Below are 17,267 nucleotides of genomic sequence, written 5' to 3'. Positions count from 1 at the left end.
AGTTCCTGGATCTGCTGTTTGAGCTCTAACATCTCAGCTGGAGCTAAACGTTATGGTGCCTTAGAGATTGGCACGGTGCCTGGCACAAGGTCAATAGCAAATTCCACCTCTCTCTTTGGTGGAAGGCCTGTGAAGTCAACAGGAAAAACGCCAGGAAAATCTCTGAATACAGGTACATCAGATATCGATGGAGTGGGTACGTCAAGTACGGAAATAATACTGGCCAAGAAAGCCTGACACCCCTTATGAATAAGTCTCTGTGCATGCATACAAGAGATCAGGCGAGGGAAACTCCTCCATCAATCCGGATCAAAGAGAAATTTCTCCAAGCCCATCGGTCTTACCAGCACTTACCTTTTCTGAAAGTCAATCACAAATCTGTTCTTCGTCAGCCAGTCCATTCCCAAGATAATATAAAATTCTGGCTGGGCAACACAATCAGATCGGCATACACTAGGTGGCCATGCAGTTCAAGATCAATGTCTCTGACCACGCTAGTAGCTGATAACTCTTCTCCTGACGGGACTGTCATTGAGTAGCTCACGTCGAGTCCAATAAACTTGACGTCCAGATGATTAGCGAACGTCTCCGAAATAAAAGAGTGTGTAGCCCCGGAATCTAACAAGGTCTTCGTGGCTACTCTCTTTATGAAAATATTTCCTGAGCGACGTTATCACAACACACAAAACTTGCATCCCAAAATACTAATCTTAACCTCATGCATAGAGCACACTAATAATCCCAAAAAAAATCCGAAACATGTATAGCAAAATAATAAGTTGCTGAATTAAATAAGTTACCAGTCAACAGGGTCGTGTTTGGGTTTGCCTCCTCTACCTGCATGGCGAACACTCTCCCCTGGGTCGGCTGCCTCCACTGTGGGCAGTCTCTCAGCATATGGTGGCTGGCTCCGCACTTAAAGCATTTGCCCGATCCCCGCAAACAATGTCCCGGCTGCTGGCGATTTCACTTCGGGCACACCGGGTACTCACAGGGCTTTTGTGGAGCCTTCTGCTGAGGAATAGGACCCTTTCCTTTCGGCGGTCCCTGAAATGGCCACTTCCCCTACTGTCCTTGGAAATGTCTCTTGAACTGAGGTCATTGCTGCTATTGCTGCTGAGGTGCTTGATAGGGCCTCTTGCCCTGCCTATCACTCTCAATGTCCCTTTGGTCATGTTTAACCGCCAAGGCTCTAGATACAATGACGACATAGGTTGTAGGTGTTAGAGTAGGTGCACGTCGAGCCAAGTGTTGGCCGAGTGTACACAATGAAACTCTATGTATAAACAGTCTTTATTTTAATAATATTTGAAATTATTGTTTTGGCACATCTTTATCTGTATACCCATGCTAGTTGCATAGATAAAGCCCTTGAATATACAAATAGTAGAAAGAATATGAGATGCTCATATGATGAGTATCATGAAACTCATATTTGAAATACTGTATATTCTAAACGGTTCCTAGTCGATTCAGCCGCCGCTAAGAAGGATATAGGCCGCTCGAGCTTGAGACTAGTATCTGCGATGTGAGTACCATGTTTCATTGGTAGGGGACATTGTGATGTCCGAGCATGCAGATAGGTGCTCCTGGTAGAGTGCACTGAACAACCCTCCATTAAAGGACTTTCCAAGTGGTTCTCACTTATCGAGTGGAAAAGTCCTAGTTTATGGTTGTACACCATTAGTCCTTATGACCCGGGACAACATTGAGACTCTATGTGCTAGAATTACACTTTGACTTGTTTACCGACTCTCATGGGGTCATCAGGTGGCAAGGTTGGGTGTTCTGTCGAAACATATAGGAGTCGATGCATTGTAGTCGGGGATTCACCGCTTACCTACGGGTATGGATATCCTATGTGTTTTTCATGTATATGTAGTTTGAAATCTCTGATCAGAGTATGGTGGTAATTATGAAAGGGGTTTCATAGATTACACCATCGATGCAACTACGACATGACACATAGTATCGATTCATTGACAACTCTCGATAAACCAATGGTTGTCGAATCGGTCGGGATATATGAGATGAAGGGACCGTACTGTACGCTAACCATAATTGAATGGTTCTTGCAGGCACTATCATTTGATACCTAGGGAATCATGTAAGCGATGCTGCTAGACGTTTAACATGATTGGTTGGGTACTATCAGACTTGAGTTCTGACGTTCTTATTATCAAGGAGTTGATAAGTAAGAATGGAGCAATTGGGGTATGCTCGAATAAGGACATGTTTAGTCCGAATCACATGGAGATGTGAACCCGCGGCTAGTTGTATCAATGAACCATTGAGGGCCACACAAGTACTAGCTTTCTAGATCCCGATGAGAAGTAAAATAGTTCAATGTGTTGAACGGCTTATAAATGAGTTTATAAGCGTAAAGAAAATGGAAGTATGACTTCTATGAGAGAAATGTAAATTTTAATTTATGGAAGTGTTCCTAAATTAAAATTTGGCCAAGTGAATAATGTATTTGAAAATTGTGATTTTCATAAACATTATTATGGACTAAATTAAATTAATTCAAGTGTTGAATTAATTAAACACTAGTGGACCTAGTAGAGTCCAAATAATTAAATTAATTCAAGTGTTGGATTAATTAAATCATATTGAGTCTTGTAGAGCTCAATTAAAATAATTATTTAACTAGTGGGACTTGGGTAAATTCAAGTAATGTTTAATTAGTCTCAAATATGTTTGAGATAATTAAATTTAGTCCATGGTTTTTAATTTGATTAAAAACCATATAATATACATGCATGGGAGGTGAAAGGTTGGGAGACTACTTTTTGTGTTTTCAAGGCATGGCATGCAACTTTTGCTTTCAACTTTTTGCATGTCCAAGACAAGTCTCCCTTCCCCCCATTAGACACACCTTGGCCGAAAATTACACACACTTCTCTCCAAGTTTTTCTCTCATTTTTCTTCTTCAAGTGTTGAGGAAGAAATATTCTTCTCATTGAAAAATCTTCTTGTTTTTCTAGTGCAAAACAAGAAGGGATTTACCTAGCAAGTGGTGGGCCTAATTTTTGAAGGAGGAGGAAGCTTGTAGATCTTCATCCATTCAAGAGCCAAGTTGTTTACAACTTGGTTGGTGCCATTCATCAACCTCAAGAGGTTGATAGGTATAATTTTTCTAAACACACTATGTATGACATTTTGTTGTTTTTGTATTTGCTACACCAAGATATGGAGGTGGCCGAAATTTTTACATAAAAATTTGATTTTTAAACTTCCGTTGCGCTTCCGGTCACCGTAACCGATCCCCTTTCAAGTGGTATCCGAGCTATGGTTACGATTTTGGTGTAGTAAATACATAATATTATGTTGAGGTTCATTTCTAACCGCATGAGATAAAATTTTGCATCGAATCAAGGCCGGTTTCGGGGGATTTTTTGGGCAGCAAGTTGCTGCCCATTTCGGGCAGCTCGGGCTTCCCGAAGGGCTGCCCATTTCGGGCAGCAAGGGCAGCCCGAGGGGCTGCCCGAACAGCCCCTATTTTTAATAAAAAAAAAAATTTTTTTTGTTGCCCGAATCCGGCGACGGAGCTCCGGCGACGGTGATGACGACTAGGGTTTTCAAAAGGTGTTTTGAAGTATCAAAGTGTCATGGGCCTTGAGTTGTTGGGCCATTGGATGGCTAACACATTTGTGAAATTTTAAATGGGCCGAAATGTTTTTGGTGAAAAATGAATTTTTGGGCCCTTAAGTTTAAATTTACAAAAGTTGCAAATATTTTCTCATGAAATAAATAATTTAAGTTGGACTTTAATTATTTATAGTAAATGGTGATTTACAAGAAATTCGGTTATAAATAAATTAATTTGAAAGTAGACAAAGGTGTTTGTATACTTTGTTAATTTAGTTTATAATCGTGGCGGTTAGTGATTGGATCAAGATATATAATATTGGATCAATTAATTATTGTGATAATTAATTGATGGTGTATGATATGTGATATTATGCATGAAGGATGATCAAAAGCCCAAGCCCAATTTGCTAGGTGTATGCTAGGATATTTTGTGTTGAATGATTGTAATAATTATCAAATTTATAAAGTGGGCTTGGTTTATGGCCCGTTCCCACCCCATGAGATGTATCCCTATTTGCCATGGATATTTATTTGTAAATATTAGTATAGTGGATGATCAAGATTGGAAGATGGTGGCCATGATGATTATGAAGATCGAAGACATGTAAATATTGGAAGCTAATGTAATAGTTGCATTTGCATCCCGTGCATTTCCCTAGGATTGGACCTAGGCCCGTGTTTAGCTCACACGGGCCATTAGTGTTGGGGCGATTGATCATCCTTATTTTGTTTACTGTTTATAATATATGCATGATATGTTATAAATAATGAGTATGTGCGTTATTATTATGATAATAACAAAGTTGCATGAATCCGGCAAACATACGATCAAACATGGCGAGCTTTTAAATAAAATTAATGATGAGACCTTTCAAAATTAAAAACCCTCATTTTGAATAAGATTCAAAATTAATATCAAGCCCGAAAAGGGGAATTATAAATTTGTTTATAATTTCCATGTCTTCCATCGACAATGGGTGCATGATGAACGCTACCCGTGCTCGGGGCTCGGCTCATATTATTGGGGGGGCCTTGGGTGCCGGAAAGCTGTGACATCCATTGACATGGTGATGTGAACTACGTGGAACTCCCATGATTTCGGCTCATATTATTGAGGGAACTCATGGCGACCGTCCATTAAGGTTCAATATCGATGGGTTAGGCTTGACACGTGAAGATGAACGACGTCATATTATTGGGTCCTAATCAAACGTGAGACAAAAGTTTACGTAGAGGGTTGCATGGAGATGCAATTGGAAACTACCTTTTAGGAATTGTGATTGGCTGATATTATTCGGGATCATAATTCGCTAGTTGGACCTTACGTACCTACTGAGGAAAGGAGTTTCCCGTTTTCACTAGAGGGTAGTGAAAGATGTCAAAACAGTGGGAGCAAATATTTATGAAGTAAAAGTCCAAACTTCATATCTTACTAAATATTTTAAAATAGTCATCAACATTTATCTGTTTTCACTTTTCAGTACAAATTGACAATGTCTTCGATTCGCAATCCGATATCTGCAATACTCGACAAACACATGTTAACCGGACCTAATTACCTCACTTGGCTAAGAAACCTAAAAATCGTCTTGAATTCGGAAAGGATAGCATATACACTTACTGAGTCGCCCCCTGTTGAGGCTCCGACTGACTGCACTCCTGAGGAATTGCAGACTTACAAGGAATGGTGTGACCATGACTTGAAAGCCAGGTGTTATATGCTGACTTCTATGAATGATGAGCTACAGAGGCGTTTTGAGGATGCAAAGAGTGCTGCTGACATTCATTTGCATCTCAAGGAGCTCTTTGGAGAGCAAACACGGCCTCTTCGGCATGCTACCGTCAAGGAGCTAATCACTTTACGCATGCGAGATGGGGCCTCGGTCCATGAGCATGGCCTAAAAGTGATTGGGCTCGTGGACAAGCTCGTTGGCATGGATTTGATGTTGCCTTTGGAGTTGACCACTGACGTGTTACTCTTGTCACTGCCTAGCTCGTTTGATCCTTTTGTGGTGAATTTCAATATGAACAAGATGGAGCCGACCCTTGAGGAGTTGGTGAACATGCTTGTGACCTTTGAGTCCACCATCAAGAATGAGAAGCTGGTTCTTTATGTGGGTTCTTCATCTGGTACGAAGATTGATCCACATGGGAAGGGAAAGAAGCGTTCTTTCCAACGTCCCAAGAAGAACGTGCCCTTGATGAGGCAATCTCCGAATCCCGTTGTGGCAGCCACACCAGTTAAGGCTGACAAGACTGCTGATGAATGTCATCACTGCAAGAAGCCTGGACATTGGAGGCGTAACTGCTGGGAATATCTTGCCCAGAAGGGTTCTGGAAATGGTATGTTCTTTATCGAAGTAAACATTTCAATTAACTCTACTTCTTGGGTATTAGATACCGGCTGTGGCTCACATCTCTGTAATGAGTTGCAGGTGATGGGAAGAAGTAGGAGGCTCAAGGAAGGTGAGACCTTCTTGAGAATGGGCAATGGAGCAAGAGTTGCTGCCAAGACCTTAAGAGATGTTTACTTATTGTTGAACAATGATTTTAAGTTATTTTTAAGAGATGTTTTGTTTGTACCTGATTTGGTAAGAAAACATTGTTTCCATTTCTATGTTGATAAAGATGGATATTCTTGTTTATTTGGCAAAGGTGTTTGCAATATTTACAAGAATGAATGTTTGATTGGTACTGGTGAACTTGAAGACGATCTCTATAACTTAAAATTGAAAGATATTCCACTAAATGTCCATTTAAAGGCAGACACCATATGAGATATGGATGGGTAAGTCTCCCAAATATTCTTGTCTTAGAATATGGGGGCCCTGCTTATGTGAAGCAGGTAGTGGGAGATAAAATTGGATTGTTGATCCATTTTATGTAACTTTGTGGGATATCCAAGGAATTAAGTTGGATATTGTTTCTATCATCCCCAAGAAACAAAGGTGTTTGTTTCTAAGAATGCAACCTTTTTGGAAAAGGAATTTCTATTGGATAGAAAAGGGGAGATGATAGAACTCGAAGAGGTTCGAGAGACACCCACAATTGTAGAACCCACACCCGAAGAGCCAAGAGAGGAGATACAAGCTCCTAGAAGATACGAGAGAGTCTCGAGACCACCTATGAGGTATGGTCTGCTTCTTGAAGAGGGCCATGATGAGCCTATTCATGGATGTGATCCAAGGACCTTCAAGGAAGCGTTATCTGATGCCGATTCATCCAAGTGGCTTGAAGCAATGGAATCTGAGATGAATTCCATGCATTCGAACCAAGTGTGGGATCTTATGGATCCACCTGAGGGAACGGTTCCCATAGGGACTTGGGGCGGATGGGAAGGTATTGACCTTCAAGGAGCGATTGGTGGCAAAAGGATATACTCAAAGACAAGGAGTTGACTTTGAGGAAACCTTTTCTCCAATTGCAATGTTCAAGTCTATAAGGATATTGCTAGCCATGGCTGCATGGTATGACCATGAGATATGGCAGATGGATGTCAAGACAGTCTTTCTTAATAGGGATTTTAAGAAAGTGATTTACATGTCTCAACCTGAAAGATTTACATCTATCGGAAGTGAGCATATGGTATGCAAACTTCAGAGATCTATTTATGGTCTAAAGCAGGCATCTAGGAGTTGGAACCTCATATTCGATAATACAATCAAAGAGTTTGGTTTTACTAAGAATCCTGAGGAACCCTGTGTGTATAAGAAGGTCAGTGGGAGTGTGGTGACATTCCTTGTGCTTTATGTTGATGACATTCTACTCATTGGGAATGATGTAGGAATGTTGCAATCAACTAAGATATGGTTAGCGAGTAAGTTCTCGATGCAGGACTTGGGTGAAGCATCTTTTGTATTGGGAATACAGATCTATAGAGATAGTTCAAGAAGATTGCTTGGTATCACCCAGTCCACATACATGATACCATCGTGAAGCGGTTCTCGATGGATGAGTCCTAGAGAGGACATCTACCAATGTGTCATGGCGTGTCCCTATCCATGTCTATGTCTCCCAAGACTGATGCAGAGATAGCGGCGATGACGAGCATTCCTTATGCATCTGCGATTGGTAGCATCATGTATGGGATGATATCTACACGTCCTGACGTGGTTTTAGCACTAAGTGTAGTGTATAGATATCAATCGAACCCTGGTCTTCCACACTTGAAAACTGTGAAAGACATCCTCAAGTAATTGAGAAGGACCAGTAAGTTGCTATTGGTCTATGGGGTGGAGAACTGAAATTGGAAGGCTATACCGACTCTAGCTTCCAAAGCGATATCGATGACTCAAAGTCAACCTCTAGGTTCGTATTCATGCTCATTGGTGCTGCTGTCTCTTGGAAGAGTTCCAAGCGAGACAGTACTGCGGATTCCACCACTGAGGCCGAATACATTGTTGCATCGGATGCAGCAAAGGAGGCTGTTTGGATAAGGAATTTCGTCCAAGCGTTGGACGTCATTCCTAATGGAGTTGCTCCTATCCCGGTGTTTTGTGAAACACGGGAGCCATAGCTCAGGCAAAGGAGCCAAGGTCTCATCAGAAATCCAAACAAGTATTGAGAAAGTACCACATCCTCGGAGAGATTGTGGAAAGAGAAGTGTCTATCGACTAAGTCGGCTCCGCAGATAATGTTGCTGATCCACTAGCTAAGCCTTTACCTGAACCATTATTCGAGATGCATCGCGAATCAATTGGTTTGAAGTATATGGGTAGTTGGCTCTAGTGCAAGTGGGAGATTGTTAGAGTAGGTGCACGTCGAGCCAAGTGTTGGCCGAGTGTTCACAATGAAACTCTATGTATAAGCAATCTTTATTTTAATAATATTTGAAATTATTGTTTTGGCACATCTTTATCTGTATACCCATGCTAGTTGCATAGATAAAGCCCTTGAATATACAAATAGTAGAAAGAATATGAGATGCTCATATGATGAGTATCATGAAACTCATATTTGGAATACTGTATATTCTAAACGGTTCCTAGTCGATTCAGCCGCCGCTAAGAAGGATATAGGCCGCTCGAGCTTGAGACTAGTATCTGCGATGTGAGTACCATGTTTCATTGGTAGGGGACATTGTGATGTCCGAGCATGCAGATAGGTGCTCCTGGTAGAGTGCACTGAACAACCCTCTATTAAAGGACTTTCCAAGTGGTTCTCACTTATCGAGTGGAAAAGTCCTAGTTTATGGTTGTACACCATTAGTCCTTATGACCCGGGACAACATTGAGACTCTATGTGCTAGAATTACACTTTGACTTGTTTACCGACTCTCATGGGGTCATCAGGTGGCAAGGTTGGGTGTTCTGTCGAAACATATAGGAGTCGATGCATTGTAGTCGGGGATTCACCGCTTACCTACGGGTATGGATATCCTATGTGTTTTTCATGTATATGTAGTTTGAAATCTCTGATCAGAGTATGGTGGTAATTATGAAAGGGGTTTCATAGATTACACCATCGATGCAACTACGACATGACACATAGTATCGATTCATTGACAACTCTCGATAAACCAATGGTTGTCGAATCGGTCGGGATATATGAGATGAAGGGACCGTACTGTACGCTAACCATAATTGAATGGTTCTTGCAGGCACTATCATTTGATACCTAGGGAATCATGTAAGCGATGCTGCTAGACGTTTAACATGATTGGTTGGGTACTATCAGACTTGAGTTCTGACGTTCTTATTATCAAGGAGTTGATAAGTAAGAATGGAGCAATTGGGGTATGCTCGAATAAGGACATGTTTAGTCCGAATCACATGGAGATGTGAACCCGCGGCTAGTTGTATCAATGAACCATTGAGGGCCACACAAGTACTAGCTTTCTAGATCCCGATGAGAAGTAAAATAGTTCAATGTGTTGAACGGCTTATAAATGAGTTTATAAGCGTAAAGAAAATGGAAGTATGACTTCTATGAGAGAAATGTAAATTTTAATTTATGGAAGTGTTCCTAAATTAAAATTTGGCCAAGTGAATAATGTATTTGAAAATTGTGATTTTCATAAACATTATTATGGACTAAATTAAATTAATTCAAGTGTTGAATTAATTAAACACTAGTGGACCTAGTAGAGTCCAAATAATTAAATTAATTCAAGTGTTGGATTAATTAAATCATATTGAGTCTTGTAGAGCTCAATTAAAATAATTATTTAACTAGTGGGACTTGGGTAAATTCAAGTAATGTTTAATTAGTCTCAAATATGTTTGAGATAATTAAATTTAGTCCATGGTTTTTAATTTGATTAAAAACCATATAATATACATGCATGGGAGGTGAAAGGTTGGGAGACTACTTTTTGTGTTTTCAAGGCATGGCATGCAACTTTTGCTTTCAACTTTTTGCATGTCCAAGACAAGTCTCCCTTCCCCCCATTCCACTCACCTTGGCCGAAACTTTCATGATTTTCTCTCCAAGTTTTTCTCTCATTTTCTTCTTCAAGTGTTGAGGGAGAAATATTCTTCTCATTGAAAAATCTTCTTGTTTTTCTAGTGCAAAACAAGAAGGGATTTACCTAGCAAGTGGTGGGCCTAATTTTGAAGGAGGAGGAAGCTTGTAGATCTTCATCCATTCAAGAGCCAAGTTGTTTACAACTTGGTTGGTGCCATTCATCAACCTCAAGAGGTTGATAGGTATAATTTTTCTAAACACACTATGTATGACATTTTGTTGTTTTTGTATTTGCTACACCAAGATATGGAGGTGGCCGAAATTTTTACATAAAAATTTGATTTTTAAACTTCCGTTGCGCTTCCGGTCACCGTAACCGATCCCCTTTCAGTAGGACCAGCCACTCGAACATCACGGTGCAAGATCGGCCGCAACCCATCAATAAAATGCCTCAGCTTCTCCCGGGCATCATTTGCAATCAGGGGCACAAAGTGACACCTCATCTCAAACTTCCTGACAAATTCTGCCTTGCTGCTGTCTCCCTGTCGCAGCGTCATGAACTCCCTGGTTAGGCGGGAGCGTACTTCCTCAATGAAGTACTTGGAGTACAAGACCTCCTTGAAACCATTCCAAGTCAATGTTTGCAAGTTCATTGACACTGATGCACTCTCCCACCATAATCTGGCGTCTCCTGTCAGTAGGAAAGTGGCACACCTGACCCTGTCTGCATCCTGCAGCTCCATGAACACAAAGATTACCTCGATAGACTTAATCCATCCCCCTGCTATCATCGGTCAGTAGCCCCCAAGAAATCCTTCAGATCCATTCTCCTAAACCTCTCATAAACGGCCTCTGGTCAGAGCCTCGCTCCTGTATCCACTGCAAGCATCTGAGCCTGCATATCTGGGGGTGGACGAGGAGGACTGGCCCTATCTCCATCTTGAGCTTCTCTATTCTCATCTCTTGCTCCACGAGCAACCATACGTCTAGGAGGCATACTGTTCCATTATTTACTCAACACGTAAACCCAACATGCATGAACATAATATTTATATCATAAAATGCACGTAACTCGAGCTTAAAACATGTACATGCTGATATCATGACTTGACGTGTGACTTCGTAAGCTTCTCGCAACTGGCAGTAGGCATAACCCTTTACAAGAACACCGCTCTGATACCAACTCTAATGTACCGTGTTTTAAACTACTTAAAATTTGCGGAAAAATAAAATTTTCTTAAATAAGTAATAAACCTTCAAATCGCGATGAAAATAATCTGCTCATCTAAAAATATTTGATATGAAAACAATTACAAACAAAGTTTGCAAAAAAATAATCGTTTAAACATCGTAAACAGTTTCGTGAAAATCAGAGTATTTGAAACATGCATAATGACTTAAAAACGTAGGCGGTCCTCGGGTTTAGCCTCCTGCGCAGATCGAGCCGGCTCATTGGTCCCCACCCCTTGTCTCCTCATACACGCCCTCACCTGCATCGATCAAGTCTAGTGAGTCTAAAGACTCAACATGTATAAACTGATAATAACAAATAATACTTAATAAAAACCACATGCATTTTAAAGTAGAGCGTACATACTTGAACTTGAACATACGTACATAAACATAGACATGCCATCATTTCATAAACCTTTTCATAAGCATACTTGCATCATACATACTTGAACATACAAAACATCATTTTGCGTAGAGATATTGTGAAGAACCGTATCTTAAAATACTAATACTTTAACATTTGCGGAAAAATTTAAAATTTTCTTATTAAATGATTTATTAAATGTATAGCTCTTAAAATAACTTAACGGTCACCACTCATACTAAAATAAAATTAATATTAAAACTCCATCATTTAAAACAAATTACCAACATCCAATTAATCCTAAAATCCAAAAATATACTAATTTAATTTAAAAATAGTCTAACAAAATTATAATTTAATTTGCTTATTACCAATCCTACTAAATCAAAAGTCAGAGTAAATAATTTAAAAAACGTGCGTAATAATATAATTTAAACTAAAAGGTCCTCGAGTTTGCACTGCCACTGGCCCGAGTCTGCTCACTGGTCACCGCCTCCTGTCTCCTCAACTATATCATCTGCACCGATCAAGTCTAGTGAGTCTAATGACTCAGAATGCATAAACCGTGAATAACGAATAATACGTAATAAAAATATATGCAATTTAAACTTAGCTTGTACATAAAATATTATAAGCATGAATATGTATAACGTGACTTTCTTGCATAAACAATTTCATAAAAATCATATTTTCATACTTGTTATGCATAATCATAAACATAAATAATTTTACGTAGAGTTCTATTCAATGCAAGTGGCCCATACACATAAATCGTTTGATCAAACTTAAACAACAGTACTTGGCCGGCAGGGATCACCACAGCCTTTCGACCGGATGTCCACTCCCACATACATAAATCCCCGGTCATACTTTACCGAGTGGAGAGGTCCCCGGTCATACTTTACCGCTTTCCAATCCCGTAACATAATTTGGCCACAAGACAAATCTCATAGCTCAAAAATAATTATTTTGCACGTGATACATATTTATGAACATTTTGGACTTCGTTGGAACACCCTGGACTTGCTGCCGTAACCTTAAAATTTAAATCACTAAACTTAGCACAAAACCCAAACATACACATGCGACTCCTGAATTAATTAAAATAGCCTACGACTGACCGAACGACTCGGGACTCGAACCATACTTAGCCAACACCCTAACCTACTGTACAAAAGCCTAAAATATCCCCAAACAATGATCGAACCAACTTACAACAACCTATGATCCATAGAAAACAAAGCTGTCCCAAGGAAACGCGCTACGACCCATATGCGCTTCTAGCGACTTCACGCTTAAACCGACTAGAATCGAACACGAACCAAGCCCTAGACTCGACCCTTAGACATAACATAAGACCATGGTGAAGCTCCTTTTTACTCAGAACCAGCTCCCAAGCCCCCAAAAATCAGAAACGTAACAGTCTCTCATGTGAGGCCTATTTCTGTGCAGCTTTCGAGTTTCTGGTTCCAACGCTCTACCCGACCATCCAGCCCGTGAACCACCACATCTAGGCTAACCCTAGGACCCTAAGACATGCCCCAAACCATAGCCAACAGCCCCTAACCAGCCCATGCACTGAACCCCACAAGCAAACCACCTACAGCCCCTTACATGCACCTGCGCAGCTGTAGTGTGTCTGTTTCCAGCGCTTTCCCTAGACAACCAGACCCGAAACCACCCTAACTAGGATCATCCTAGGACCCTTAGGGACTGCCTAGACCATAGCCAAGAGCCCAAACCCAGCCCCTGACTACAACCGTAAGGCCGAAGCCTACAGCCCTGTACGCATGCAACAACAAAAAAAAAAAAGAATCGCATAGGCCCTATTCATTTCCAGCGGCTGTGCTGTCTCTCCAGGCCCTTTCTAACCCTTACCAGATCACTTAACCATGTATAAACACACTCCACATCATACCCATACAGCAGTAGCACGTCCAGAAGCCCAGCCGAAGCACACGCCACCAAGATTTGGAAGATTACGTTAGTTCCAAGCATAAATGTCCAAAATCTTTTTAAAACCTTTTTGATTTATATGCAGCCATATAAAAATGTTTCTCATGCACTTTTATCATCAAATATCAATATATAACATGATCGATGCATCAAAGAAGGGTTTAGACATGCCTTTGCCTTTTTAAACACTCGAACCGTCAAATATCGTCGCGGGGAAGAACGGAGGATGAACGGAGGCGTTGTGCTGCGTTTTTCTTGCCAGAAAGTGGCTAAACTAATCAAGTAATATTGTGGGAGTGATCGGTTGGAGGCTTTGATGGAAGAAGACCAAAACTTTTCCTCCTACCCTAAGGGAAATTCTCGGCCAACTATGGGTGTTTTGTGTGTGTGTGAGAGTGTTCTTGGTGTATAAAATGTGGCCGAGAGTTGTATACCTTTTGAACAAGGTAGACTTAGGACTTTTTCTTATAGATTTTATTAGGTGTTTAAGGTAGATTAAAAATCTAATCAAATATTTAAACAAACACTAGATAATAAAATCTCACCCTTTAATTTAAAAAGATTAAGTGCCAAATTTACAAAATTTAAATCCCCAATTCAAAAGGTTTAAATGCTGAATTTTCAAAATTAACACATATATTCTTTTATTAAGAGTCCTACAATTTACATTATACCATTGATTAAATATTACTTAATTTGATTAATTAAGTCATAAAAATAATTGTTAAAATATTTTATTTCGAGTGGACGTATTTTAATTTCTTAATTTTTTGGCTACCTAAAATGCTTAATATTTCCATTTCACTTGGTAAATTAAATTAGCCCTAAAAATACTAGAATTTATAAAACTATTTTCTTGATTTAAAATAAAAATGTAATTTAAATTCTTTAATATCTTAATGGTCTCCGATCTCCTTCCCCCGGTTCGACATCAAATGTTCGTCTAAATTCGAAGACTCGAGAAAACATTTTAAATTTACATAAAAAATAAACATGCATGTATGAATTTAAAATAATTTAACACAAAGCATGCATTCCTTAGATTATTAAATAAATTAATTAATTCAATTATGCATGAGGTTTACTGATGAAACTTAAAATTAATAATTTATTATATGTTAAAATCTATATTTTAAAATTTAAGTTTCATTAAAATTATAAAATTATGTTATTTTAGTATTGTGTGTTTATATTTAAATGTCTTACTAAATATGTTTTATTTTCAGGTTTTCTACGTGTTGGTAAAATAATGATAACTCAAGCTAGAAAATTCAAATGGAGGTGATTCAAATATTTTTGGAATCCTTGAGAAATTATCTACAACTTTGCAGAAGACATGATTGCCTAAAAAGTTGGTTAAGATGATCAAATTGTGAAAATATCAAAAGGAGGACAAATTTACTTTCACCATGACCAGCATATAGTAAAAAAATCATAACTATTTCAATATTTAACCAAATGAGGTGAACCAAGTGGCCAAATTCATCTACAGACAATTCCCCACATGTTTGCTGTTTTGAGCTGAGTCAAATTCGGTGATTAAAGTCGTGGAACAAAGCATTGAAAGAAGGGGCATGGAATTGAAGTTGGAGGAGACAAAGACTACTATTACAACTACATTGCATTAATAGAATTTTTGACCCTTTCTCTCATTTGGCCTATAAATAGAGGCCTTGTGCTAGCTTGAGAATCATTCTATCTCATTGTAAAATATAGTGTGAGTGTGTATAAAAGTTCTAAGTTCCAATATATTTTTCATTTTCCAAATTATGAGTGATGTTTTTAGTGTTGATCAAAAGTAAGTTCATGGAAAGCTAAATCTATTATGTCAAGGTGAAGAGGATGAATTCTTGGTGAAGTAAGATTGTTTATATTTTGTATATTCTTTCTTTATTTCTTTTCATTTTGCTAATTTCTTTTTATTGTAGGTATAAAAATGAATTATTTGTTGTTATCAATTTACATCAAATGCTTGATACCATTGAAGTGGTTATCTTGATTTGTTGTTTAATTTTGATACAATAAATATTTCATCAATTATTATTGTTATATTATACATACATATATATATATATATATATATTTATATAATTATATCATATATTTCATTTAGACGATAGCGTGGCTCTGCCGGTTGTTCTAAATGAAATATTATGATATCTAACAATCTAACATTTACTTTATCGCAACTAACTTTTACTTTCCGCATCTAACATTTACTTTATCGCAACTAACTTTTACTTTCCGCATCTAACATTTACTTTATCGCAACTAACTTTTACTTTCCGCATCTAACATTTACTTTATCGCAACTAACTTTTACTTTCCGCATCTAACATTTACTTTATCGCAACTAACTTTTACTTTCCGCATCTAACATTTACTTTATCGCAACTAACTTTTACTTTCCGCATCTAACTTTTACTTTATCGCAACTAACTTTTACTTTCCGCATCTAACTTTTACTTTATCGCAACTAACTTTTACTTTCCCGCAACTAACTTATTAAATCATATATTTCATTTAGGCAATAGCGTGGCTCTGCCGGTTGTTCTAAATGAAATATAATGATTTAATTTAACATTTATTTTATGCAGTTATATATTTATATAGTTATATATATAATCATAGGTACCATATATAAAATATCGGTGAATTCGGTATTTTCTATAGTGGGAACTATATTATATTAGGTGTGTGTTTAAATATTTTTATTTTCTTGGAACCATTATTTATGGTGGTTTCCTTTGTTTTACTTTTAGTTAAACAATATTGCATAAACCAAGAATAAATCCTCGAGCCTTGACAAAATTTATAATTTGTAAACTTCGTTCTTGCATTTGGTAATCTATAAATTAATAAATTTAAACTTAAAATAACCTCTCTGTGGATCGATCTCGTACTTACGAAATATATTACTTGCAGACAACCTACACTTGGGTGAATTATAATTTAAGTAGTAGCGAGTTTTTGGCGCCGTTGTCGGGGAGGTATAAATTAAGTTTATATTTGTTAATTATGTTTTATTTATAAATATTGTCTTGTTTTTTTTTTGTATGAGTATTTGGAGTCGAAAGAAAAGTGGTAGACTTATTTAAGTATCTGAAAATAATTTAAACATGGATGATAATTCAAATAATCAAGATAATGATAACAATAATAACAACAATAATAATAATAATCAAGAACATGATCAATTAAGAACACTTAGGCACCATATGAACCCTATTAGAACTAGTGCCCCATCTTGTTTAGTTTTTCCTCCTGATGCATCTAATTTCAACTTTAAACCTCAAATTATTCAACTTTTACCAAATTTTCATGGCTTAGATTCTGAAAATCCATATTTACATCTAAGAGAATTTGAGGAAGTTTGTAACACTTATAATGATCAAAATTGTAGCATGGATATAGTTCGATTAAAGCTTTTCCCTTTTTCTTTAAAAGATAAAGCTAAAACATGGCTACAAAATTTGAGATCAAGTTCAATAAGATCATGGGAAGAAATGCAACAACAATTTCTCAAAAAGTTTTTTCCTTCCCATAGAACAAACTCTTTTAAAAGACAAATTACTACTTTTTCTCAAAAACAAGGAGAAACATTTTATCAATGTTGGGATAGATATAAAGAATTACTTAATACATGCCCACATCATGGTTTTGAAACATGGAGAATAGTTTCTCACTTTTATGAAGGTCTAATACCTAAAGATAG

The 17,267-nt window shown here is 38.0% G+C and overlaps 1 non-coding gene across 1 annotated transcript; it reads right to left on the bottom strand.

Moving 5' to 3' along the window:
• Positions 1-17,102: 17,102 nt before the first annotated feature.
• Positions 17,103-17,213, bottom strand: LOC140965338 (small nucleolar RNA R71). The gene has a single exon (XR_012173032.1). It is a non-coding gene; the product is annotated as a small nucleolar RNA R71 (small nucleolar RNA).
• Between the last annotated feature and the right edge of the window lie 54 nt (positions 17,214-17,267).

Source organism: Primulina huaijiensis, chromosome 18 (genome assembly GCF_012295235.1).
Source record: "Primulina huaijiensis isolate GDHJ02 chromosome 18, ASM1229523v2, whole genome shotgun sequence".
Taxonomy (NCBI): domain Eukaryota; kingdom Viridiplantae; phylum Streptophyta; class Magnoliopsida; order Lamiales; family Gesneriaceae; genus Primulina; species Primulina huaijiensis.
Note: the sequence above shows the minus strand (reverse complement) of the source record. Positions and strands in the feature narration are given on the sequence as shown.